General features: G+C 36.7%; 1 protein-coding gene across 1 annotated transcript in view; it reads left to right on the plus strand.

Moving 5' to 3' along the window:
* The window catches only part of LOC122788692 (extracellular calcium-sensing receptor-like), a 78,402-nt gene that overhangs the window by 32,965 nt on the left and 18,914 nt on the right, over window positions 1–26,523 (plus strand). The gene's annotated exons all lie outside the window — the stretch shown is intronic.

The raw sequence follows: 26,523 nt of genomic DNA on the forward strand, positions 1-26,523 counted from the left end.
ACAGAAGACATCTAACCAATACAGCCAGAATAACTCTCTCCTATTCATTTCTTCTTCCCACACTTCTCTATAGCTGTCAATTATTCACAAATCTTAATAACACACTTATAACTAAACTCGAAACTACATATAATAAGGTTGCTAGATTTGCTGCAAACCAAACCTACAAGTCACACCATTGCCTATCTCTTAAACAATTAGAATGGCTTGAATTTCCTCATTAGCTGCTACTACATCAACTACAGATTATCCACTCCATCCTCTATCTACCATCTTTCTGCCCTAGCCTTCTATCTATTATATTTAATTATTCCCCAACCAGGACACTACGTAGCTCAGACCAGGACTTCCTACAGATCTATAAAACCAAAACAGGGTGTCTACTCTATAACTATAACCCTGCTACAACTTGGAACCAACTACCCCTAGAAATTAGGTCACTTGACCAAACCAAGCATTTCAAACTAGCCACTCGGAGATACCTAACGAACTAATGGTTCTACCACTGTAGTCATCCTCCCTGAAACTACCCAACCATAGCTTCTGTTCCTCCTCCCTCCATTCTACTCTACTGTCTAGCTTAATAATCATATACCCCTCCATCTCTATGCTTAATCACTTCAACCCCTTTCTACTCCTCCTGTAACTATACTGTATATAACCACTTAGGAATTATGAATACTGTATTCCTTTCAATACATTATACATAAGTTTCTGCGGTATGACCTCTGTCATTGTACCCAACTGCTTTCTGTATGATTTATTGTAAATATTTTTTTACTGTACAATTTCTGACACTGTTTTACTGTATGATTTACTGTAAATGTTATCTCTTTAACTAGTTTCAAATGCAAATGAAAATGTCTTACTAATTGTATGTAAAATGCAAATACTGACTGCGGAGCTTTTCTCCTTGGGTCTCCACTGAAAACGAGCTAAACGCTCAGCTGGACTAACCCGGTTAACAAATGTAAAATATATATATATATATATATATATATATATATATATATATATATATATATATATATATATATATATAAATACATATACACACACATATATATATATATATATATATATATATATATATATATATATATATAAACAGAGAGAGAGAGAATAGATATATCAGATATATACACTGATATATAGATAGATAGACAGATAAACAGATAGAAAGATGTAGGTCAGTAGCTCATTTTACATGACATAGTTTAAGCTAGGTCTTCAGTCAACACTGTACCAAAAGCCTTACTTTTTAATATCCTCCACTTGCTGAGAATTTAATGCATTAACTGAAATAAGTAAATAATAATCCTTAGTTAACTAAAAATTCTCTTCCTGTTTTGATGATTGCCAATTTTTGTAATGGCAGCCACATACCTGCTCATGGAGCTGTTAGAACTTTGTGAAATAGCTAATCTGATATTACAATTGCTTGTAACTGACAGCTCAAGTTTCCACATGTACCTTGCAAATATACTTATGTTCACCATGTTAAAAGTAGATGGCATAAATTAAACAACAGCAAAGGTACAAGCCTCTTTGCAAACCTCTTTCTTTATTATTCTTAATCAGAAGCAAGGTAAACCTGTCTCTGTCTTTCTTCAGGCAGTTCTGAGGCTGGACTACCCAGCAATGGTATACTTCAAGCCTTATAATATTGTCTCAAGTAAAGTGAGCAACAACACATGAGCAAATGCCACATTGAACTATTGCACTCATGCACCGCTGGCATAGGATACTATATTACAAGCAAATGACCATAACCCTCCTATTCAGAACCTCTGATTTTTAAAGCATTCAGTGGATAAAAAGCAACAGAGCAAGAGAGGGGGACAAAGATAGTGCCTTCTAACGGTATAGACTTGATAGTCAATATGGTTCTCTGTTTCAGGATTGAGTGTATCTTCAATTTTCACTCATATTCCATCAGTCTATTTAGACTGTTCACCATAATATTCAGAATTTAGTTTTAATTAATTTTAACATTACCAGTCCTGTTAAAAATAAAGGGAACTAATTAATGGCCTAACTCATTTCTGTTACTTTTGCTACATGGCTGCAGATATAACATTAGCTAGCACAGACTTAATTGAGTGAGCAGGCAGGTGGGATGCCAACAGATAAAAACTGGGTTTGTGGTGTTTCCATCAATTATTCCTTCAGGGAAGAAACATATACCGGTCAAGTGTCTGTTGCATTATGATAAGTTGTGCTGCCTTGCAACACAATTTTGCCAATGAATGCCTTAAGTTTATTCTGTAGACCTGTGTATGAGCTATGAAAATAATTGTATATGCATATAAAAATGATGTGTTAAGTTGCTTAAATTAAATCAGCAAACTCCTCTTACTCTTTGATATGTTTTCCTCCACAACTCAGATCCCTCACTCTGTTTGCATTGAGGACTGCCCAGTAGGGCACAGAAGAAGCATTATCCCTGGACAGCCTGTCTGCTGCTTCAGTTGCACTCCATGTTTAACTGGAGAGTTTTCAAATGAAACAGGTAGGTGACATGCCTCACTTTGGAATGTACCCCCTTTACTTTTGCAAATGTAATAATGTAATCATTACAATTTGAGCTAGAGAGCAAAAGTGAGCTTTAGTGGGTAAGCTACTCAGCAGAACTTTGTGAATGAAATTTATGATAGGTTGATAACTGAGTAGCAGGCTAACTCCCCTTGCAGGCCATTTTAAGCCTAGCCAATTTCCCTTTTTGTGCTTGAAATAACCTATCCTGTTTGATAATAGATTTTCCTTACCCATCCCATGGTCAGTAATGATATATTACCCCCATAAGAATGACTGGGATTATACAATAGATAATTTGAAGGGACCCATACATGGGAGAAAGCTCTTAGGAGCTGCCTCTGTCCATTAGCAGTACTTGGGGCAGCCCTGAGGTATATTTTCTGTTTGTAATCCATTGAGCCACATTGCACTTGAAAATGGACAGAGATGCACTTTGTTTTATGTGGATGGAGAGTCTATTGCACAACAGCGGTAACCTTTGTGAAATATACCTGTCCTTCCAAACCATTCTGTTGATGTTGCAAAAGAGGTTTAGACCCCTTGACTGAGTATTTCTGATGCCATTTGCCTTGCTGATGTGCAGTAAGTCCACCAGTAATGGGTCAGAGGATGCCTTGTATGCTAGAAACAGGTCACATCTTAGCAGTTTGTAGAATACTGAGTATAGTGACAGGGCTTTGAGTCAGTCTATGTAGGCCATGTTGTTTAGGCCTTGTATCTTTTAGTGAGGTATCTCTTTGGGCTTTCCAGTTGCTGCACATATCTGGACAGATAATGCCAAAGGGGGCATTATATTTAAGGAATGGCCTAAAGAGGGCTGAGGAAAGGAGGAAAATGACATATCTAGATCAAGACACAATCCCTTTATTTATAAGCTATGCAATATAGAAGGACTTTTTTACAACGAGAGACAAATGTTGGTCATATGTTAGGTCAATGTCCACATAAGTTCCCAAATTTTGAACAACTGGGTCAGTACTTAGCAGACTACTGCCAATGTGGTAGTTCCTTGAGGTAGATGATTTCCCAGAGGATAATGCATTTTTTGGCATTTAGTTTCAGACCATGATTTTAATACCAGTTATTTATTTGAGACAAACGTTCTTAAGGATAGCTAAGCCATTTGGGGATTTGATGACTGTTCTTAGCTTACGTTCATCTGCAAACTCAGTCAGCCAAAAGCCTTTGGTATGACTTTTGCTTCAGAATAGTAGATGACAAATAGGAGAGGTCTCAGCACAGAACCCAAGGGGACTCTACTAGTGACTGGTCTATTTGTTGAGGTAACTTCCCTTATTTTGATTATCTGCAGCCTGCATGTGAGCCAGATGGCAATCCAGTGGGTGACATAGGAGTTTATTGCTCTCTTATTTAGGAGTTCTACTATGCCTGAGTCGGGAATTATGTCAAAAGCTTTGGCCAGGTCAAGGTATGTGGTGTGTACCATTTTGCCTTCATACATTGATTTGGTGACCTTTTCAAAAATAATCCACCTGGTTGAGTAAGCATGACCTGCCCTTGATGAATTCAAACTGAAACAGGTGCAGTGCTTGAACGTTCCCTATGTCATGATTGATTAATATCATGATACATTTTTCAAAGGCCTTGCATATGAGGCTGGTCAGACTTATGGGTCTGTAATTGTCTAGCTCTGTAGAATGTCCTCCCTTATGCAGGGGAATGACTGTAGCTGTTCTCCATTCACTTGGTACAAAGCCAGTATGGAGACTGAGACTGAACAATATTGTTAGGGGTGTGGCTAATTCATGCTTCATACTACTGATATTTTCAGGAGCCATCAATGCAGTACTTTTAGCTTTTGATAGGCACATTTAGGTCTTGTTTGATAGCTGGAGGTGAGCCAATTTCAGCTATAGAAACCAAAATACTCAAGGTAGTCCTGATGTCACAGCAGGCTGGACAAATGACCAGATATGCATATGAATAAAACAACGGTTTATTTGATAAAACATTAAGTGCTTTTATCCCTAATAAATGGAACTTCATCAGAATGTGCCAAAAGTGATTAAAAACCCATCTATGTAGGTCAAAGATGAAAATTGAAAAGTTGTCATTTCGAGTTAAAATTACATCAAAATTGTAATTGCAATTCCACCAGAGTGGCTTATCTTGCCTTTTGTGACTTTTGTCACTATTTTATGTAGCCAAAACTGAACAAACAATAAAAAACATATTTATGAACACTACTATGATTTAAAAACTTATTTGTCCCAATAATAACTTATTTTTATTTTTTTTTATTGGAATAAGTCATGACAAATTTAAGGGGGATCCTGGGAACAAAGGCTTCAATACAGGGAATTGCTCTGGCAGCTGAGATTAGAAGCAAATTCATTTCCTGGTTATAATAACATGTTGTTTCTTAGCTTCTTCTTCTTCTTCTTCTTCTTCCGGCTGCTCCCGTTAGGGGTCACCACAGCGGATCAACTGTTTCCATTTCTTCCTGTCCTCTGCATCTTGCTCTGTCACACCAACCACCTGCATGTCCCCTCTCACCACATCCATAACTCTTATCTTAGGCCTTCCTCTTTTCCTTTTACCTGGCAGCTTTATCTTTAGCATATTTTTCCCAATATACTCTGCATCCCTCCTCAGCACATGTCCAAACCAATGTAATCTTTCCTCTCTGGCTTTGTCTCCAAACCTTCCAACCTGGTTTGACCCTTTAATATACTTATTCCTAATCCTGTCCATCCTCGTCACACCCAATGCAAATCTTAACATCTTCAACTCTGCCACGTCAAGCTCTGACTCCTGCCTTTTTGTCAATGCCACTGTCTCCAAGCCAAATAACATAGCTGGACTCACTACCCTCTTGTAGACCTTCCCTTTCACTCTTACTGGTACTCATCTGTCACAAATCACTCCTGACACTCTTCTCCACCCATTCCATCCTGTCTGTACTCTCTTCTTCACCTCTCTTCCACACTCACCATTACTCTGAACTGTTGATCCCAAGTATTTAAACTCATCCACCTTCACCACCTCTACTCCCTGCATCCTCACCATTCCTCTATCCTCCCTCGCATTCACACACACATATTCTGTCTTAGTCCTGCTGACCTTCATTCCTCTTCTCTCTAGAGCATATCTCCATCTCTCCAGGGTCTCCTCCACCTGTTCCCTACTCTCACTACAGATCACAATGTCATCTGCAAACATCATAGTCCACGGGGACTCCTGTCTGATCTCGTCTGTCAACCTGTCCATCACCATTGCAAATAAGAAAGGGCTCAGAGCTGATCCTTGATGTAATCCCACCTCCACTTTAAACACATCTGTCACTCCCACTGCAGACCTCACCACTGTCACACTACCCTCGTACATATCCTGTACCACTCTTCCATACTTCTCTGACACTCCCGACTTCCTCATACAATACCACAACTCTTTTCTAAGCACCCTGTCATATGCTTTCTCTAAGTCCACAAAGACACAATGCTCCTTCTGACCTTCTCTGTACTTCCCCATCAACACTCTCAGAGCAAACATTGCATCTGTAGTGCTCTTTCCTGGCATGAAACCATACTGCTGATCACTAATCATCACCTCCCTTCTTAACCTAGCTTCCACTACTCTTTCCCATAACTTCATGCTGTGACTGATCAATTCAATCCCTCTGTAGTTACTACAGCTCTGCACATCACTCTTATTCTTAAAAATCAGTACCAATACACTTTTTCTCCATACCTCAGGCATCCTCCCACTTTTCAAGATTTCATTAAACAATCTGGTTAAAAACTCTACTGCCATTTCACCTAAACACCTCCATGCTTCCACAGGTTTGTCATCTGGACCAACAGCCTTTCCATTCTTCATTCTCTTCATAGCTATCCTTACAACCTCCTTGCTAATCCCCTGCACTTCATGATTCACCATCTGCACATCATCCAACCTTCCCTCCCTCTCATTCTCTTCATTCATCAGCCCCTCAAAGTACTCCCTCCATCTGCTCAACACACTCTCTTCGCTTTTGAGTAGATTTCCCTCCTTATCCTTTATTGCCCTTACCTGCTGCATGTCTTTCCTAGCTCAGTCCCTCTCTCTAGCCAATTGGTACAAGTTCTTTTCTCCCTCCTTAGTGTCCAACCTTTCATACAACTCTTCAAAAGCCTTATCCTTAGCCTTCGCCACCTCTCTCTTTGCCATGTCCCTCATCTCCTTATACTCTTGTCTACTTTCTTCATCTCTCTGACAATCCCACTTCTTTGCCAACCTCTTTCTCTGTATACTATCCTGTACATCTTCATTCCACCATCAGGTCTCCTTGTCCTCCTTCCTCTTTGCAGATGTTACACCAAGCACCTTTCTAGCCATCTCTCTTACTAGCACTGCTGTAGTTACCCAGCCATTTGGTAACTCTTCACTGCCATCCAGTGCCTGTCTTAACTCTTCCCTGAACTCTACCTCACAATTACCCTTTTTCAATTTCCACCTTTTGATCCTTGGTGCTGCCCTCCCACTCATCCTTCTCTTCTTGATCACCAATGTCATCCTGCAAACCACCATCCTATGCTGCCTAACTACACTTTCTCCTGCCACCACTTTACAGTCTCCAATCTCCTTCAGACTGGCCCTTCTACATAAGATATAATCCACCTGTGTGCATCTTCCTCCACTCTTGTATGTCACCCTATGCTCCTCCCTCTTGTTAAAATATGTATTCACCACAGCCATGTCCATCCTTTTTGCAAAATCCACTACCATCTGACCTTCTGCATTCCTTTGCTTAACACCATACCTACCCATCACTTCCTCATCCCCCCTGTCCCTTCACCAACATGCCCATTGAAATCTGCTGCAATCACCAGTCTCTCACCCTTGGGTACAGTCATCACCACTTCATCCAACTCACTCCAAAATTTTTCTTTCTCATCCATCGCACACCCAACTTGGGGAGCATATGCACTAACAATATTCATCATTACACCATCAATTTCCAGCTTCATAAACATCACTCTATCTAACATTCTTTTCACCTCCAAAACACTCTTAGCATATTGTTCCTTCAGGATAAACCCTACTCCATTTCTCCTCCCATCCACACCATGATAAAACAATTTGAATCTGCCTCCGATACACTTAGCCTTGCTCCCCTTCCATCTGGTCTCTTGCACGCACAATATACCAACCTTCCTTCGGTCCATCATATCAGCTAGCTCTCTCCCTATACCCGTCATAATGCCAACATTCAAAGTTCTGACCCTCACTATCACAGTTCGAGCCTTTACCCGCCTTCAGGCATGCCTTCCCCCTCTTCTCCTCCTTCGGCCAACAGTAGCCCAATTTCTGCCAGCACCCTGTTGGCCAACAGTACTGGTGGCAGTCGTTGTTAACCTGGGCCTCGACCGATCCGGTATGTATATCTGTACTGTTGTCCGCATGTATGATTTGGCAAAATTTTACACTGGATGCCCTTCCTGATGCAACCCTCCCCATTTATCAGGGCTTGGGACCGGCACAAAGAAATGCACTGGCTTGTGCATCCTCTTAGCAGTGCGCTCAAATTGCAAGCATCCAAGTTGCAATTGCATTTCATGTACATATATTTTTTAAGCACATGTTTTTATGCATATACCAAGTTATGAATTTGATTTTGTTATTCATATTAATACTTTATGATCTCAATTATTTATTTATAAACTAGCTTTGGAAATGTTTAATTAATTACTTTGTGGCTTTAAAGATGTAATTTGCTGTTCAATGTCATGTGATGTTTCTACATTTCTTATTTAAATGTTTTTTAATGAATTTTGGCATGTTCTAATAAAGTCCCGTTTATTAGGGATGAATGAGCTTAACATTTTATCAAATCAATAGTTGTTTTATTTATATATTTGATCATTTGTCCAGCCTCCAGTGATTTCAGGTCTACTTTGAGTATTATGGATTATGTTGTCTTTCTCAAGATTTTCTCTCTGTTTTGTGGTTCAGTTTCAGGTATATCTTGAGGGAGAGAAGGAGTGGAGAGAGGAGTAAAGTTAGGGCTAAATTTATCGGCCAGTAAGTTCACGGTATCTTCAGCCTCATTGTAGGTAACACTGCTCACAATCAGCTCAGCTCATTGTTGCATTGTGCTGTTGAGAAGGGCTTGTAGGGAGTAAAGTTTAAGCTCTTAAAATTGATCAGTAACACCTTCATATATTCCTTTGCTTGTTTCATTATGTTGGTTGGTTTATCAGGTTGGCATTGCTTTATAAAGGCCCTGTGGGGGTGGACAATGTCTTCACCAATAACCAAAACCTTAGACAGGACAAATGCAGGCCATCCTTGGTGAAACAGCATTGTCTGTCTATCATATCATCACAGGCTGACAAATATTGGTCCCCCTTCAAATGGCACCAAGAACTTAGTCAATTATTGAAGTCAGTTATTTTTTGCTCACATTACAGCATCATCCTTGGAGAAGGTGGAATACTGCCCAGCGCTAGGTTCATATTTGCCAGGGACATGTGTGAGAGCTCCATCATGTCTCTCTTCATATAATCCAGGGAGGTACACCTCAACATCTGTAAGGCATCAGAAGAAACAGGGCACCCTTAAACAGCAATAATTGAATTATTTAGTATGTATATATCACCCTTACATAGTAAACAGCATGAGAGGATAGATGAAAACAAAGCAGCTGCAGAAGCAGAGCAATTCAGAGTCAGCCCAAACTTGGTTGGAAGATGGAAGAGGTGGAAGGAATGCCTTGGGCTTAAGCTGAGACATTATCAGATCTTCTCAATGTTCTGCATAGGCCTGAGACCTTCTGATTCTTTTACTTTTTTGTCTGCAGTATTGTTCATAATAACAGGGCCCTTAGTGATGAGTTAGTAGTGGGTATTAACAGGATGGGTAAATCAGGAGTGTTAACATGAGAATATTTAATTGTTCTCCTCTGTTTCTTTTACGTGCCTGATAATTGACAGAGTAGCTTAAAAGTAAGTTACTTGTCTGTAAATATTGTCAGGTATAAATGTAGGATACCTCATTTCAATTCCTACTCTGTTAGTGCTTGTTTTTATTGTTTTGAAGTCGGGTATTTGTAAGAGTAGGTTAGTATTATTTACTTGCCTGCTGATTAATAACCTGTTAACTCATCTGGTGGGCTCCCTGTTTAAATGTTGGGACTAGAAAAGTCAAGTTCCAACAAGCCAAATAAATAAAAAAACTGAAAATGCAGAAAAAGAACAGATACTGAACATTGCTCTTCTCTTTTAGAGGGGCCAAGCCTCCCCAGCCCATATATATATATATATATATATATATATATATATATATATATATCTGAGATTACCATACCTCAGCTCAGAGAAAGGGGAATATTCTGAGAAAATCCAATCTTGGACTTGGCATAGGTAAGTCTATATTTTTTTTCCATTCAGTCTCCACATCACAGAACTTGTCAAAGTGGGCCCCAGGATTTTAGCTGGCTATCCATCTGGTATTTAATGTTGGTTAGAGAAGCACTTGAGCTATGTAGGCCTAGTAAGATCAAGGAGCTACTAAATTAAATAAAAAGAAAAGATACCAAAGAACAAGAAAAGTAGAATGAGGAAGAAGGAAGGAATGAAGGAAGTGATGCATTCAGGATTTTTGGGAAGAGAGAAAGAGGTGTGTAACATCTTCAAAATGTAAGTGAGGGTCTTAGTAACTCAGGGAGCTTTAAGTTGGCATAGAATGTGAAGTAAGTAGAAGAACAATTTTCAGGGAAGAACTTTTAACCTAGATAAGATAGTCTGGTAGTGTATTACATTGTCAGGTAAGAAGAATTAATGACTCCTGAACTAGAAAAGGAAAACGGGAGACAAGACAGAGTGTGTGAGACAGAGTAGACTATGTGTAGACAGGCAGAATAGATGTATGTAAAGCGGGGGCAGCAGATAGGACAACAATGGAGAGAAGCAGGAAAGGCAAAAAGCAAAGAAAAAGGAAAAGGGGCGAGGTAAAGTGGCAGCAAGGGTGTGGCTGATAAGGAAAAGAAAGACAAAGTGAAGATAAGGGACACTTGGAAATGAAAACAATGACACAGAACCAGTGGTGGCCATGAGGGAGACAACATTAGAAGGAGAGTTGGAGGGAAGTAGACAGAGAGAAGGAAGGTGGAAGAGTCAGGTTGAATAGGCAAACAGATTCACTTTAGAAAGTCAGGATAGGTAAACACAGTGCAGGATACAGAAGTAAGGTTATCGTAGCAGAGATGGCACAGCTGGTAGGGGCTTGGTCACTATGGGTATCAGGTTTGGTGATCAGGTCGCAACAATGAGTTATATAAACGTAGGTGCAGTCCTGGCATTATTCATCACCTAGATAGGTCTGGCAGTGAACAAGCAGATTTTAAAAGGAGAGAGTAATTCAGATATAGTAATCCATGTTTGAGTTAGTAACCTAGTATAGTGGACCATAGATGGTGTAAAATAAAATCCACTACCATGAAGTACAAGTGGATCAGAGAGGAGAAGTACAAGTCTAGAAACTGTAACAATATAAGACAGATTGAGAGCGTGTGTAGAAATGGAGGACTTCAAGAAATGAGTAAAGAACAGAAGCTATTGGATAATATAGAAAATGCTGTCTAGTGAGTTGTGGAAAATTTTTGAAAGCTGTTGTTGAGAGCAAAAATAAATAAAAATGAAACCAGTGTTGTTTTCTGTGGAGATAAAAAGAACTAGAAGTCAAAAGAAAGTAGAAACGGGTGTGAAAACAAAGTAGAAGGTTATGTGGTGTCTGGAAGTAGTTCATCAAAAGTGTTAATGAAGTGCAAGGAGAAAAAGAAGGAAAAAAACAGACACCAGGAAAAGAAATAAAACTGCAGGTGCCAAGGGTAAAAATGAAGACTGAAAGGGAAAGCCGCAAGCAACTTTCAAAGTGCAAAAGCTTAAGTTAAAAATTCTAAGTGACTATTTCATAGTTCACCAAAGAAACAGATAGCAAGGTTCTGCTCTGGGAAGGTATGACAGCAACAGAAGGAAAATTGTCAGGATTGTATATAATAGGGGGAGCTGGAGGAAGAATTGGGGTTAAAAATATAAGGTACAAAGATAAGATGGAATCCCACTAAAGATCCTAAAATGAGCTGCTAGGACTGACAGAAATGTACATTAGGTACCTTATATATGGGGCTGCGCCAGGAGGACTAGATGGAAGTAGTTGTGCTCCTCTGTTAAAACAGAGCAAGGAACAGACCTAAAAATAAACACTATTGACTCTGACATCAGCAGTAGGTAAAATGATGAAAGTGCTCCAAAAGTCAAGACTTGTAAGATTCTAAGATCCTGATCATTAAGTTCCAAAATAAGTTCAACAACACAGACAGAACTCCACAGACTGATTTTATTCAGTTCTAAAAGTGGGACGCTAGAAACACAGACAAAAGTAATCTTATAGATTTGCATTATATGAATTTTCAAAAAGCTTTTTGACTTGGTTACACACTGCATGCTTCTTGCAAGGCACTGAGGTAGAATCTGGTAGACAGATATGTGGATCAACAGAGACATGGTTGGACAGCAGACAGCAATGGGTGACAGTGAGTGGGAAAGCTCTTTCGTGGTCAAGATTGTTACAAGGACCATCCTACGGCAGCCGCTCTTATATCCTGCCAACCATAGTTTGCTCATTTCTTTCCTTATCTATGACTTAGAAAGCTGGAATATTCATATATAAAATCATAGTTTTTATTGATAAATGGTAGTAGAAAAAGTTTGAAAAGGGACCTAAGGTGACTGAAGTTATAGTCTAAAGAATGGCAGCATCACTTCAGGGAATGCAGTTGTAAAGCGCTACACCAGGAAGGTGGCAGTGATGATCAAGGGAGTTGGGCTTTGAGAGCAAGAACAGAAAACAGGATTCAGTGTTAGTTTCATAGAAAACCTCATTCATCAAGATTAAAGTCAGACTGCAGCAGTGAAGGCAAACCAGATGCTGGGTTACATAAACTAGGAGGATAGAATCCAGCATCAGGAAAATGATAATGCTCCTTATCAGGTAGTGGTCAGGACATAATTTGAGTACTGTCTACAGTTCAAGAAGTCTTTTACTCGGGAGGTGATATTACCATGCTAAGATAATACAGTGAAACATTACTAGTATGACATGGGAAAGGAAAGGTGTGGCATGTGAATTGTGAAGAAAACTAAAAGAATCTCAAGACTTTTTACACTGAAAAAGAAAGAAAGGGGGAAATCACAAGAAATAAGGATCATGATATGGTGCAAACAGAGGTATGGGATAAATGTGATGGAATTATAGTGCAAAGAAATCATAAACTAGGAAGGAGGGCACATGACCAACAGGTTAAATAACCAGTTCAATTTTAGCTTAAGTGCATTGTTTTTCATAGGCGAGTGGTTGATAGGTGCAATCAGTTACCAGAATAAGTGTTTTGGTTCATAATAACTGTAGTATTTAATTACACAGAGACTCTTAGAAGGATGGGATTTTGATTGCAATTGTATTACTTTAGTTAGAACACTTAAAGAGACGGAGCACCCTTACTCTTCCCTGTAACATAACAGACCAGGTCTCCTAAATGGGTGGTAAATCAAAAACACTTACTTGTGATAGAGTGAAACCAGTCATTGCTTGAGAATGCTGTGTACAATCTGAGGGTGTTTCTCCCTTTGTTAATGATGTGTGTCTGTGTAGATGGTAGATGTCAGTTCAGTGTGTGTGACAGACTTGCTCCCATGCAGGCATACAGATGAGAATGCTGTCCAAATGTTTGGTATGTAACAGGCAGCATTTGAGAATTTATAATAAAAAAGGTGATTGATTCACAGATAATCAGCTTTCAGTTTCCTCATTGCAGAAGCAATGCTGCTTAACTAACAGCAGAAAATAGAAATTCAGATTTCTTAAAACTGTTTGGAATTCTAAGTCTTACAGGTATCTGCCGCTCTAGTATATATCTTATAATATTCTATCTTTTGTAGAATCATATCACACAAACCATAGTTAAAATGATATGTTTATCTATTGTACTCACAACCAAACTTGGTTTTGCTTAGTACCTGAATAATAAAGAAGTTATTGAAAGTTTCCACTTCAGGGCAGACTTGCCTGAAAATTATTCAACTAACTAGTTAAAATACCATTTCTGAAGGGAAAACTTACGTAAATATTTCCAGCATCCTCACATCTCTGCTGCTAAATGTAAAACATTCTCAGGCAATTACATCAAGGAGAGGAATAGTGATACAATTGAAGAAATGTCAAAGGGGAGCACCAATCTGAAAATAACTATGAATAAATTGGCTGTAATAAACTAAAGCCAATGGGTTTTTCTTACATAATTGTTCTTGTTCCGTTCTGCAGCTGTTCATTCAGTAGAATTTGAATTCAAAGTTTCAATGTGGACTGCAAAAAAATGAAGCCGTTTTATTTCCTACCAGGAAAACTGTCTATGACATAATTTTGAAAGAAATGGGTCAGAAGACTTTGAAACCTATGAAATGCTTCTTTTGTGACATAACACAGAGATGAGTACAAAGGATTGCTGTTCTGGTATTTTAATATCCATTTTCAAATAATATTTCTGTATCAGTCTTTAGGAAAAAGGGAATATTTAAAAACCTTTGCTACAGCAAAGAATAGTAAAACACAATCAGAAGTATATGCATGAAAAGGAACTGAACAACCACTGCAAGGTTATATGTTTACAGAGAAATTAGACCTGATCAAGGTATTAATTCTTTAACTAATGATATGAATCAGAATTCAGTAGCTAGCAATCTACAGTAAGAATATGCAGACATTAAGTGTCATAGGATGTTGAAAGACTCTACTGCACATATATATGTTACTCAGGCCTGAGTACCAGCCCTATAGAAAATGACATTTTCCATAAAAGGAATGATGAAGAGAAATAACTAACAAAATCAGAGGAGGCTGGCATAGGTAGGATAGCACAATGGGTTCTGACAGTGAATATGTCATCCAAGTCCAAAACCCAGAAATGGCTGAAATGTGACTGTGTGAAGATAACTATCATGTCTCTTTCAGGAGAAAAACATTTTGAAACATCTGCTGATGTCACAATTCAAGATGTGCGTGGTAAACAAGTGTTCAGCAAAGTTAAATTCGAGCCCTGGTTACCACTAATTAAGATTTCCCCAGACAATCTCTACACATCTAAGCTTGTATAAATTCAGGCATCTTGTATTTGAAATAAACTCTGGAGATAAACTCATACAAAACATAACATTTTAGATGAAAGAAAACCAAGTATCTTGGATAATTAGTCTCAACCCCCCAAAAATATACAAAAAAAGTATGAGATGTCATATGCATGCCTGGACTCTTTAAAGCAGAACATTGCTGTACACTTGTTCCTCTGTCAGGATGAAGCACTTTAGTTGTATTGACTATGTTGAGTGCAGCACTGCTAAAAGTAAAGAAAACTTGATGAATCTAATTACAGGCATAAACTAAGATAAAATCTCCCAGTAGTTAAAAGGCATCATCAGGCCAAGAAACAAGTAGTTTAAGAAATGGAGAATGGCGAACAAGGTGCTGCTAAAAATAGAAATACAAACCTAGGACAGAAAGTGTGAGAGGGAACCAACAGGCCTATGAAGAGAGACAACATAAACATTATAGGAAGACTTTTTAAAATACGTTCAGAAAGAAAATGAAATACGATCTTGCAGTGTCTTGAAAACAGGGAATGCTAACAAATAAAATCACAGCAATTATAGCTTTAAGATCTTCTCTGATCAATTTCGTAAGCTTTATGGTAATAATTGTAGCCTAATTGATAGCAATTTCACCGGTAATAAAGAATACAATGCTACTATAATTGCCTCTGAAGTTGTTGTTGTTGTCTTTCGGCTTTTCCTGGTTAGGTGTCGCCACAGCAGAACTACAGTCTGCTAATGATTGGCAGTAGAGTTTGACGAACGCCGAGGTGCCAGCTCGATGTTCAACCGTCAACGAAGGCACACCCATTTACGCATGTCTTTCGAACACCCACCCAACCACGGGGAGGACATGGAGACTCCACACAGAAGGCACTCCCCACACACCAACCAAGAATCGAACGGGAGAACCTTTTGCTGTGAGGCAACAACACTACCGCTGCACCACCACAGATTTCATAATTGCCTCTGAAGTTATTACTTTTATTAGCCAAGCTTGATCAGAAGGGGCAGCAGGAAGAGATGGGGAAACTAATAAAGACTTGAATACACTTAAATATACATTAGCCCACCAACAGAATTCATTTACAAGCCTTGTTTTGAAACAACTAAACAAATGGATAATGGCTATTGTCTAACCAATCTTTAATTGAAAAAGGAGACAATTAGCCTAAATGCCGATTTATAAAACAAAAGGTTTGCTAACAATGCAATGACATCCATTAAAGAGCACTCTGTCACAACATGTAACTGTTTCTTTCATAAAAAAATTATAACAGCTATTGAAAACATCATGATGGATGTAATATATATACACACACATACACACATGTAAGTTTACTATCACAAGGTTGAAGCCTACAATCCTGATATGCATAATCCCAGTACCATAATATAGAAGACCAAAACACTGAAACCAAATATCAAGCTTCTGGACTTGCCTACCACCCCCACCCCCATGCCACAGGACACATTTTAGCAGTTGTCCCTGGGTTTACACTGGTAGGGATATGCAGTATTCAAATTTTTTAGGCATTGTGGTCTTCAGCATTTTGATTTTCTATATTATGTTATACATTTCAGGATCCTGGGCTTCAATTTTGTGATAGTAAATCATATAGATAGATAGATAGATAGATAGATAGATAAATAGATAGATAGATGGGCAGATAGATAAATATCAGTGTTGGACATTGCATTGAATGTACAGTGTCATGACACACAGTAGGTCAACACCAAATGGTCAACACAGACAGAAGGTCGACATGTGTGCGAGATCAACAATCCCTGAGTAGGGGGTATTTCCTTTCCCTGGGGATTGTGTAATCTTGAAGTTAGTATATGTATTTAGTGATTAAGAGTTGCAGGGGAGGCTGCTGTTGATATACTCTTCTACAGGGTAATCCCTGGATCATGCGCAGAACGTCTCAGTCTAAGTGCATTCAACATTAGAATGTCGATCTGTAGGGTGTCAAGACACTGTGCATTCAATGCAGTGTTCTACACCCAGGGATATACAGATATATATAGATGCTATATTATCTTTCATTTAAAATTTGGTAGAGGAGATCACAGGCTGCTGCTACATACATTACATAAAATAGCTCTTTCTACAGGAGTATTGGATCAATTAATATGCTTGGGCAAGTTGCAGTAGGAAACTGTTAAGGAGAGGAAATAGGTCAGAGATAAGGCATACCTCAGGTGTCTGTCTTGAGGCAATGCCTCTAGTATTTATATTCCTGATATCCATATACTTGCAAACATATTTTCCTGCTACTACACAGATGACTTAAAGTTAAACAAATATATAACAAATGATGCAGGCTTAAAAAGTTGGCAAACTTACATGTGCAATTTTGGCAAATGGATGAAGGACAATCACACTGTTAAATATCAATAGGACCAAATATATGGGTTTTGGTAAGCAAAACATGGTATTACATACTGCATTAAAGGAAGGGTGATTGAAAGTATTGCATTCTTCAAAGATTTGGGTATCTAAGTGGACAACAAACAAACTTTTGTCTACTAAGTTGACCAATTCATTATTGAATCTAGTAAAGTTTTCTTACACATAAATAAATTCTTGAAATCCAGGAATGGTGAATTGCAAAAGGGTGTACATAACATTAATGTGAACAAACATCAATTACATCAGTCAGTTATGTTGTTCTGTTACAGAGACACAAGGACAGAAATTAAGAGAAAGTACAACAGAGGTTCACTAAAACTACATGTTGCAAGTACTCTCAGAAGCACAGGCAATTGCCATAAAAAGGAGAGTTGAGATAATTTAAGATAATTTAAGATTTGCATCCTTTTGTATTTTAAAATCAGTATGAGCCTGATCTTAAAAAAAAAAATCAATTTTCAATGCACTATATGTGTAATTGCTTCATTAATACATTATCTGTACAGTTACCCTACAGCGTTTCATTAAAATTATTTGAAAACATAACAGAGAAGTGAGATATATTGTTCATTAGCATAGCTACTCTTACCCCAAAGAACACATAAAAGGTCATAGTTAGCCAATCCCTGCCCTTTTACTACAAGAAGTAAGCATCTTGATATGAGTTTTTTTTTAATCAACCAGTATTAATGTTTGCCTGTTAGATACATTAATAGGAGTATATGCTCTGAATTTCTAGGACAGTTTTCTCTTGAAAGCATCCACAATTCAACAAATACTGGCAAGGCATCTGATATATCTGTAGGCAGTAATAAAGCCCACTCATTCTTTCATTTTTATGTATTACAGTGAATAGTTTAAGGGTTGAAAATAACAGCAACAATTTAAAATAAATTATCGCGGCCATTATTTGACTTTCTTTATTATCACATATCAGAAATATATAACTTAAAACCAAAACCACAGAACTGTAAGCTGCTCTAAAAGATGAATAATCAAAATAGCATTCTTGGCACAGATGTTCAGTAAGGCTCCAACCGTATGTGGAATAACAACTCAACACTTTAAAGAAAACTGGTAAACTCCCATCAAAATTTCAAATACCTTGCTCACATGATGTGTGGGTTCATGGTGTTCTCACCAATCAAATAAGTTATTTTTTCTCTAACCACATTTTTTACAATCACCTCCACATTCTAGAAGTTCTACATGTTCCAGTACTAAAAGTAAAAATATACAGAAAGTCTGGAATGTGGAGGTGATTGTAAAACATGATAACAGAAAAAAATGTATTTGGCAGATGAGAATACCACACCTGCCTGATTTAAATGATGGGAGTTCGATTTTGAGTTTATTGTAGCTGAGAGCATCTAAGCTTTAGAATGTTGCTTTTACAACAAAATAAGTGCATGAGTAACATATTTGTAGAATTATATTGTATGTATTTGAACTTATATAGGTGTTTCTTTAAAAACTAATTATTTCATTTAGGTTGCTTACTGGGTATACTGAATTTCTCTATCAATGAATTTTGTATATGCTCATCTTGTGATGAGCAAGGTATATGACATTTTGACTGGCGTGCACTAGATTGTTCAGGTTTTGTAGAAGTCCCAGATATGAATGAATGGGGACGAAAGTGCTCAACCTTGTGTGCGCCATTTGATTTTCAATTTGCAGAATTTTTTTGTACTCATTAACATTATCTCATTTTTTATGTAAGTGTATTTTAATTTTTTAATAAAATTGTTGATTATTTATTCAATGTGCAGTTGAAGTCTTACTGAACATCCGTGCCAAAAATGTTATTTTGGATATCAGAATACAAAGAGTAGCTGTCACCTGTGGGAGGTAGTCTGTATGAAAGCAAGAGGCAGTTACATAGTCACTGCCAAGGAAACATTGATATGGCTTGTTGAGGGGTCAGTGTATACATGTATAAATCAACAAGATTAAATAAATTACTGTGGCCATCATTTCCTTTACTTTTACTACAATCAAACATCAGTGGTGTAAATATAAGTTAGCTTTTTGTGTGTGTGTGTGTGTGTGTGTGTGTGTGTGTGTGTGTGTGTGCGTGCGTGCGTGCGTGCGTGTGTGTGTGTGTGTGTGTGTGTGTGTGCATGTGTGTGTGTGTGTGTGTGTGTGTGTGTGTGTGTGTGTGTGTGTGTGTGTGTGTGTGTGTGTGTGTGTGTGTGTGTGTGTGTAAATAAGAGATGGAGAACAGGCTGTGTGTGAAAACAAAGGAGAGATACAACATAACTTTAAATTATTATTGCTACAATTTCTGAGTGGGGTAGTATAGGTATGTGACAGAAGATAAAATACAGAACTGTATTTTTTATGCCTTCACATTCTTCACCAGAAAACATCTGAAGAGTTCATATAAAGTGGCTATATTTTTTCTTGATGGTTACAGGCTTTGTGTGAGAGGAAATGGCAAGTATGATCACTGTTAAATAACCATGATAAAGCTTTATGGGCTGGTGTGTATGTGTCTGAGAACAACACAGAAGTTCATTGTTGTGGCCATTTTTCACTTATTTCACAGTCAGAAATTAGAAGAATACACATACTATGACTATATTTGTATAAATGCACGTGTGTGTGTGTGTGTGTGTGTGTGTGTGTGTGTGTGTGTGTGTGTGTGTGTGTGTGTGTGCATGTGAGAAGAGAGCAGGCAGTTACATGGTCACTGTAATATTGTCATTGATATAGCTTATTGAGGTGGGTACTATAGTATTCTGAGAGCAGCTAGTTGAAATTTATTACTTTGGGCATTATGTTGTTCATTTTCTTCAAAAAATAGCCACTTTATTTCGGCCAGGTTATACATCTTTACAAAAGGTAATTCATGATTACTAGTAAATGATTAATTGTTATGGCTCATAGGTGATAGGACAATACATGTTTCTGAAAGAAATAAGGCAAAGTACATTACTGTGTCCATTATATTTATCTGAATTATTTGCAGACAAAGAAGAAGTGCAATTTCAGAAAGGAACATATGACACTGGAACTACATTTGTGCAAATTAAATTGTACTTAGTGTTTATCATAGTTTAGAAAGACAGTGAAGACATAAACCATGCTTTGGCTTTCAAATTATTACAATCTTATTATAATTTTGCATTATCACAAATGCAAATGTATAGATTCAGGTCACAATAAACACGCATTTATAATTTTTGTACCCTGAGTAAAAACCATATCACTTACAATCATAATTTTTTTTCCTAGTGTAAGAGCTAAACACACTATTTGTTTCATACTGAAAGTGATTTTTCCAGAATTTAAAATGTTAATACAGAAACAAAACCAAAAACATAAAATGGAAAGAATTGCTGAGAACTGTAACTAGCCAATTGAAAGAATACCCTAACTCCAGTTTGCAATTGAACATCTAGAGGTGGTATTCAAAAATGTTATTACAGAAATTTCAAACTATATCAGAGATACAGCACTGTGTGGATGGCCCTATATGCTATATATATGAGAGAATATGCCAGGCTGCCAAGTTATATTATATCCAGTTTATATAAAGTATGAGAATATGACTTCTGTTCATGATAATAGAATTCATTCCACAATATGTTGCTGCTGTGTTGTCATTAGATTATAAGCAACAGCTCTATACATTTCAAAATAAAAACAATTTTAAAATTGTAATATGCCATTGCTCAAACATCACAGTTTGAAGCAACCAAAGTTCTGGAGACAGATTTAGCAATGCACTACATTTATATTTTTATGGCAGAATTGCAGTCTTTTCTGCATTTTTTCCTGAGTATCTGATTATACATTCCTGATAATTTTATTATGAACTCTCAAAAGAGACATGAAATATAACCTTTTAATTCATAAATACTAAATGCAGAAGTGTGTAGGCATATCATTGTTGCACTGTGTCACTACATTGTATTCAGTTTTGATGGTAGGATGTATGACCTATGCATAGAATGAGTAATGCTGTGCTGACCCAGAAAATATATATATATATATATATATATATATATATATATATACATATATATATATATATATATATCTTTACTGCTTTCTCCATTCTATTGTTAACAAAAATAATGATTGTTTCTCTGGTTTTCTTTTAGCTTTAACATTCCATAGATCACATACCATGGTTTGAAGCAACCGAGGCCCTGGGGTCAAATTCAGAGTTCAGCAGGATTTAAACATGTGCAGTATATTTGTAGGCACATTCTTGTACTTCTCTTATTATAATTCCCTGAAAATTTTGTTAAAAACATTAAAAGGTAAATGACATATTGCCTTTTATACATATATACAACTGCTAAAGTTCATAGGCATTTGACTTTCACAGGTTGACTCCTTACATTATAGCAAATTTCCACTGAGGGTGACATATGACTTCTGTTTAGGATGAGAAATGTAGCACTGCTCCAGCATACATATTTAAGTACTTGTTATTTCACTGGAATTAAAAAAATAATCATACATATTTCCCTGGAGAAAAGTTGTTTTTTAATATAACATCAAAATATAGTCAACATAATCTCAAGCAGTGTAAGTACACTCTTCAGCACTTAGCTGCATTTAAATTATTGATGGTAGAATTTAATTTATTACTACTATAATTAATAATTGAGCTATTAATAATAATTCCCTGATTGCTTTATCCATAATTGTTGAAGAAGTCTGATACATTGCCTGTTAGGCACAGATATGTACTGCTTTTTTTACTCTCATAGACTGGCATGATGCATAGGTTTCTGTTGCAGAAATGGATTTCACTCAGGATATAAAATATAGCACTCTTGCAGAACATGTCTTTATTGAGCTGTAATTGTTTCAAAATCAAACGTCATATATATTTCACTAGAAAAATATCTTTCAATTGCACATGTCGTGACTCAGATACTATGGTATGAAACAATCAAATTGATGGGCTAAAATTCAGAATGTTGCTGCATTTATGTCAATGAGAGTGCACTTGCAGTCTTATATGTATTTTATATGCCCTGCCATACTCTTTTGATATGAACTCTCAAAAATGTCACAGTCTGATGTTTTGCACTATACTTAGTTTCCACTGAGGAGAATATGATTCTGCCAGGGTAAAACATTCAACACAAATGCAAAGATTATTTTTATTAAGCTGTTATTATATGATAAATAAAAGTAATGCATTTTTCTCTAGAATAAAAATGATTTTACTTGTGACATGCCATGACTCTAATTACATAGTCTGAAGCTATCAGTGTGGTTGGGTGAAATTCAACAATGAGCTGGTTTTTGAATCGCAGTCTTAGGTGCATTTTGTATCTAAGTGATATATAATAATTTTATGGAAGATTTTCTTATAAATTTACAAAGGAGACTTGACAAATGGACATTTATACATACACACCTAGTTAAGTGGTTCATAGTCCTTCCCTGACTCTGTCTCACATTTTGCATTTTATTCAGTTTTCTGTAGAGCTGTGTAACTTCTGCTTTGAATGGGTTGTGCAATGTCAGACTGGAATGTACTTTGACTGAATTATTATTCCATTACAACTGAAATTACTATAAATTTCACTGATCTTTTTACAATTATTTAATAATTGTAGTATGAAATTTTAAAAAGAAGTTTACAAGTGACCTTTTACACTTACATGCCAAATACAAACATTCTTAAGTCCTTTATCTTCACAACCTAACATTTTCCATTACACTTGTTTTCCCTGGAGCTTTAAAATTAATTTCACAATGCATAATGCAGAACTAGTCCATAATGCATATTATTTTATATTATAATGTGAGTTGTCATTATATCAAAAATAAAATAAAAACAAAACTGACCTGCCTGATAAATATTTTAGAGTGTATAAGAAATGATAAGCTATAGTTTCAGTAAGTACATAAATACAGGCATGATTAATTTAATTTTAAATGTTCAAAGTACAAAGTAAATGATTTAAAACAAAAAAGCGAGCAATAAAGACGGAGCAGTTTAAAACAACAAGAACTATTTACTTAGCGCTTTCGGAAAAGGCGGTGCTTCTCCTTCTTCAGACACTAGAACAGTTTAATTACACACATTATATAAAAATCAATAAGCCACTGAATCAATTAACCAAAAAATAAATATACCTTAAAGGTAGCAGGCATAAAAAGTGCCAGCAAAATACTTGACAAACTAATAAGGACTATCGTGCATCAAAATGTACAACTAGAAATGAAAAGACAGCAGAAAGCAAACTTATAAAACCACGAGATGTCTACACCTAAAAGTGATGTTGGAATATTGTTAATTATACAGTTCTTAAAGACCATCCTAAATGAAAATGCTTAAGAAATAACATACTTATATAAAGTTATGTATACCTAATGATAGAATTAAGTTTAAAACTATTTATATTTTACATTAAATTGTTATAATGACAAAAGACACACTTAAATACAAACAACGTTTGAATATAATAAAACACCAAAACAATGGATTACCTTACCTTAGGCTGTAAAAACTATAATTGTCAGAGAGAGAATTTTTAACAAATATACAATTTTAAATTTGCCATTTTAAAACAATTTGTAGTTGACCAAAGAGGAGGTCCTTGGCAATTAAAATTGGAAATTGAAGAGCTAAACTGGCAAATTAGAACTGCAGCATACTTATCTCCAGTGCTAAATGAAAGTGTGTCTGTTAAATGCATTCTCAAACATTTAGCCCTTAATAGATAATTATTTTGTGTATAATATTACTCTTATATATTTGTTAAAAATTCTCTCTGACAATTTTAGTTTTTATAGCCTAAGGTCAGGTAACCCATTGTTTTGGTGTTTTATTATATTCAAACGTTTGTATTTAAGTGTGTCTTTTGTCATTATAACAATTTAAGGTAAAATATAAATAGTTTTAAACTTAATTTTATCATTAGGTATACATAACTTTATATAAGTATGTTATTTCTTAAGCATTTTCATTTAGGATGGTCTTTAGAACTGTATAATTAACAATATTCCAACATCAGTTTTAGTTGTAGACATCTCGTGGTTTTATAAGTTTGCTTTCTACTGTCTTTTCGTTTCTAGTTGTACATTTTGATGCACGATAGTCCTTATTAGTTTGTTGAGTATTTTGCTGACACTTTTTATGCCTGTTACCTTTAAGGTATATTTATTTTTTGGTTAATTAATACAGTGGCTTATTGATTGTCTATATAATGTGTGTAATTAAACTGTTCTAGTGTCTGAAGAAGGAGAAGCACCGCCTTTTCCGAAAGCGCTAAGTAAATAGTTCCTGTTTTTTTTAAACCGCTCCATCTTTATTGCTCGCTTTTTTGTTTTAAAGAGTTTTTATTCTGTCAGTTTTGGTTTTTACAAAGTAAATGAGATAAACTGGAGGCATGCCCATATCATAATAATAAAAAAACAACACTGGAAAGATTTTTTTTCATTTTCATTAAACACAAAGGGTAAATGCAATGCTTGAAGTCATTCTGCCTAGTCAAACTCCAGTCTTGCTGTGTAGCCAAGGACAGGTGTTATATAGTTGGTCTGAGATACAGTGAATACTCATAGAAGCCTAACTAAGATTTAACTAAAAAGAACTCTGAGGACTATGGCAGAAACCTGGCAGCCATACCTGGACACTGAACATGCAAATTTACTAAGAAATTCAGATCTTAGAAGGTAGTGCATGCATTTTACTATTTAAGGAGACTTTCTTTATTTCTTCATAGCTATAATGTCCCACAAGTACTTTCTGTTATTATTTTAATACAAGCAAACTGCCAGCTGCAGAGAAGGTCCTGTAAAATGTGATATGGGATTCTTAACTTATGTACCATATTGTGCAGGAATTTGCAACTCCTAGTACAATTATTATACATACAAGCTGACACAGGTAGGATTTATGTGCAGCTACCTGTCCTTCAAGGTACATCAAAAGGCAACGTAGCAAATACATAACAATGAAACATATACATGAAGCACAAGAATCAATGACAGTCTCTGCACAATCCCACAATAACTGAACATGTGAACTTACAGGCTGACAGATCCCAAAACTAAAGCAGTGCATGTGGTTATGCTGCAAGTACTGCAACATTCATCAGCAAGGGGCAACAAGACACCATAGACAGTGATACAGTAATTAATACTGCAGTGTATGGTGTCAGTGTGTGTGGAAACCAGTCTGATAGAGAAATGAGAATGAAAGGGGTTAATAGGAAAGTAGGAAAAGAGAAAGATAGCTGTAAGAGTGACACACAGAAGGACAACATATTACATATATATATATAGATAGGAATGGGCAGGACAGGGGTGACATACTGACTGCAACTTTATTTAGGTAGAACTAGGGTCCCCATTTTTCTTTAAATTTAGAGAAGGAAGTCTAGGAAAAGTGAAAGCTGAAGAAGGGTAGAAAAGAGGGGTAGGTCAGTATGTATGGAACAGATGAAATACAGTACAGACAAACAAGGATGAATGTGCACATACTAGCATGAGATACATTGGCTAGACAAAGACAAAGGCAAACAATGGGAAGACAGAAAGTGATGGGAAGATTTGTAAAATGCACAGTATATAGGGCATGACACAAGAGGAAAAAGATACACCTGTCTTGAGATGGGACAGGTTTAGCAATGTAGTGCTGCCTATCATCTTAGCCCAGAGAGACTAACTGTGTACTTGTCTTTGCAAAAACAGTGGAGAAATTTTAAAAACAAACAAAAAAAAAAAACACTTACAAGACCACTGTGATGTTATTGCCTAACATTTACTTCCTAGGCACATAGATCATAAAAGCTACATCACTACAGGTCATCACAACAATGCCCGTACTGCTTCTTTGTCCTGGTAATGCCTGTGACTGAAGGCAACTCCTTTGCCTGGATGTATCAGGTATCTACCTTTTTAAAAACAACATTATAGATTCTCAGTAGGTGCTCCCTGAACTGGCCATGAAGGAATAGGGCTTCTCAAACCTTGCAGGTGGTCTCCAGTGGGTGCCAGAAAAAGCTGCCATTCTCCCAAACATCCCTAAAAGATGGTGTGACTTTCAGGAGAAAAGAAAGTAAATGCTAGCATGTGAATTGTGCTTCAGGTATGATTTCTGAACCACATGTAGTGCAACATGTATTTGTGAAATTGCATAATGCAGCTCTCCTGCACAAGCTCATACTCGCAAGCTCTCAGAAGTGAGCACCAACAGCAATCTGCGCGATATACCACAGATACATAACAGCAACCTAATTTGCTATGTCTCATACAAATGGGTATAGTATTGTATTTTTTAGAGGCATCCCACAGTTATGTGCTAAGTTATGTAGATTTGGAAATGTGCAAGATATTTTGGCAGTATTATTAGGAGCAGAACTTTGTTGTTAAATAGTGGGTTCTGAGGAGGAACACAGCACTCTGTAGGTATGTGGTAAGCTGTTTTTCTTTGTCTAACTT

The sequence above is a fragment of the Protopterus annectens genome, chromosome 14.part0 (genome assembly GCF_019279795.1).
Source record: "Protopterus annectens isolate FY-2018-M chromosome 14.part0, PAN1.0, whole genome shotgun sequence".
Taxonomy (NCBI): Eukaryota; Metazoa; Chordata; order Ceratodontiformes; family Protopteridae; genus Protopterus; species Protopterus annectens.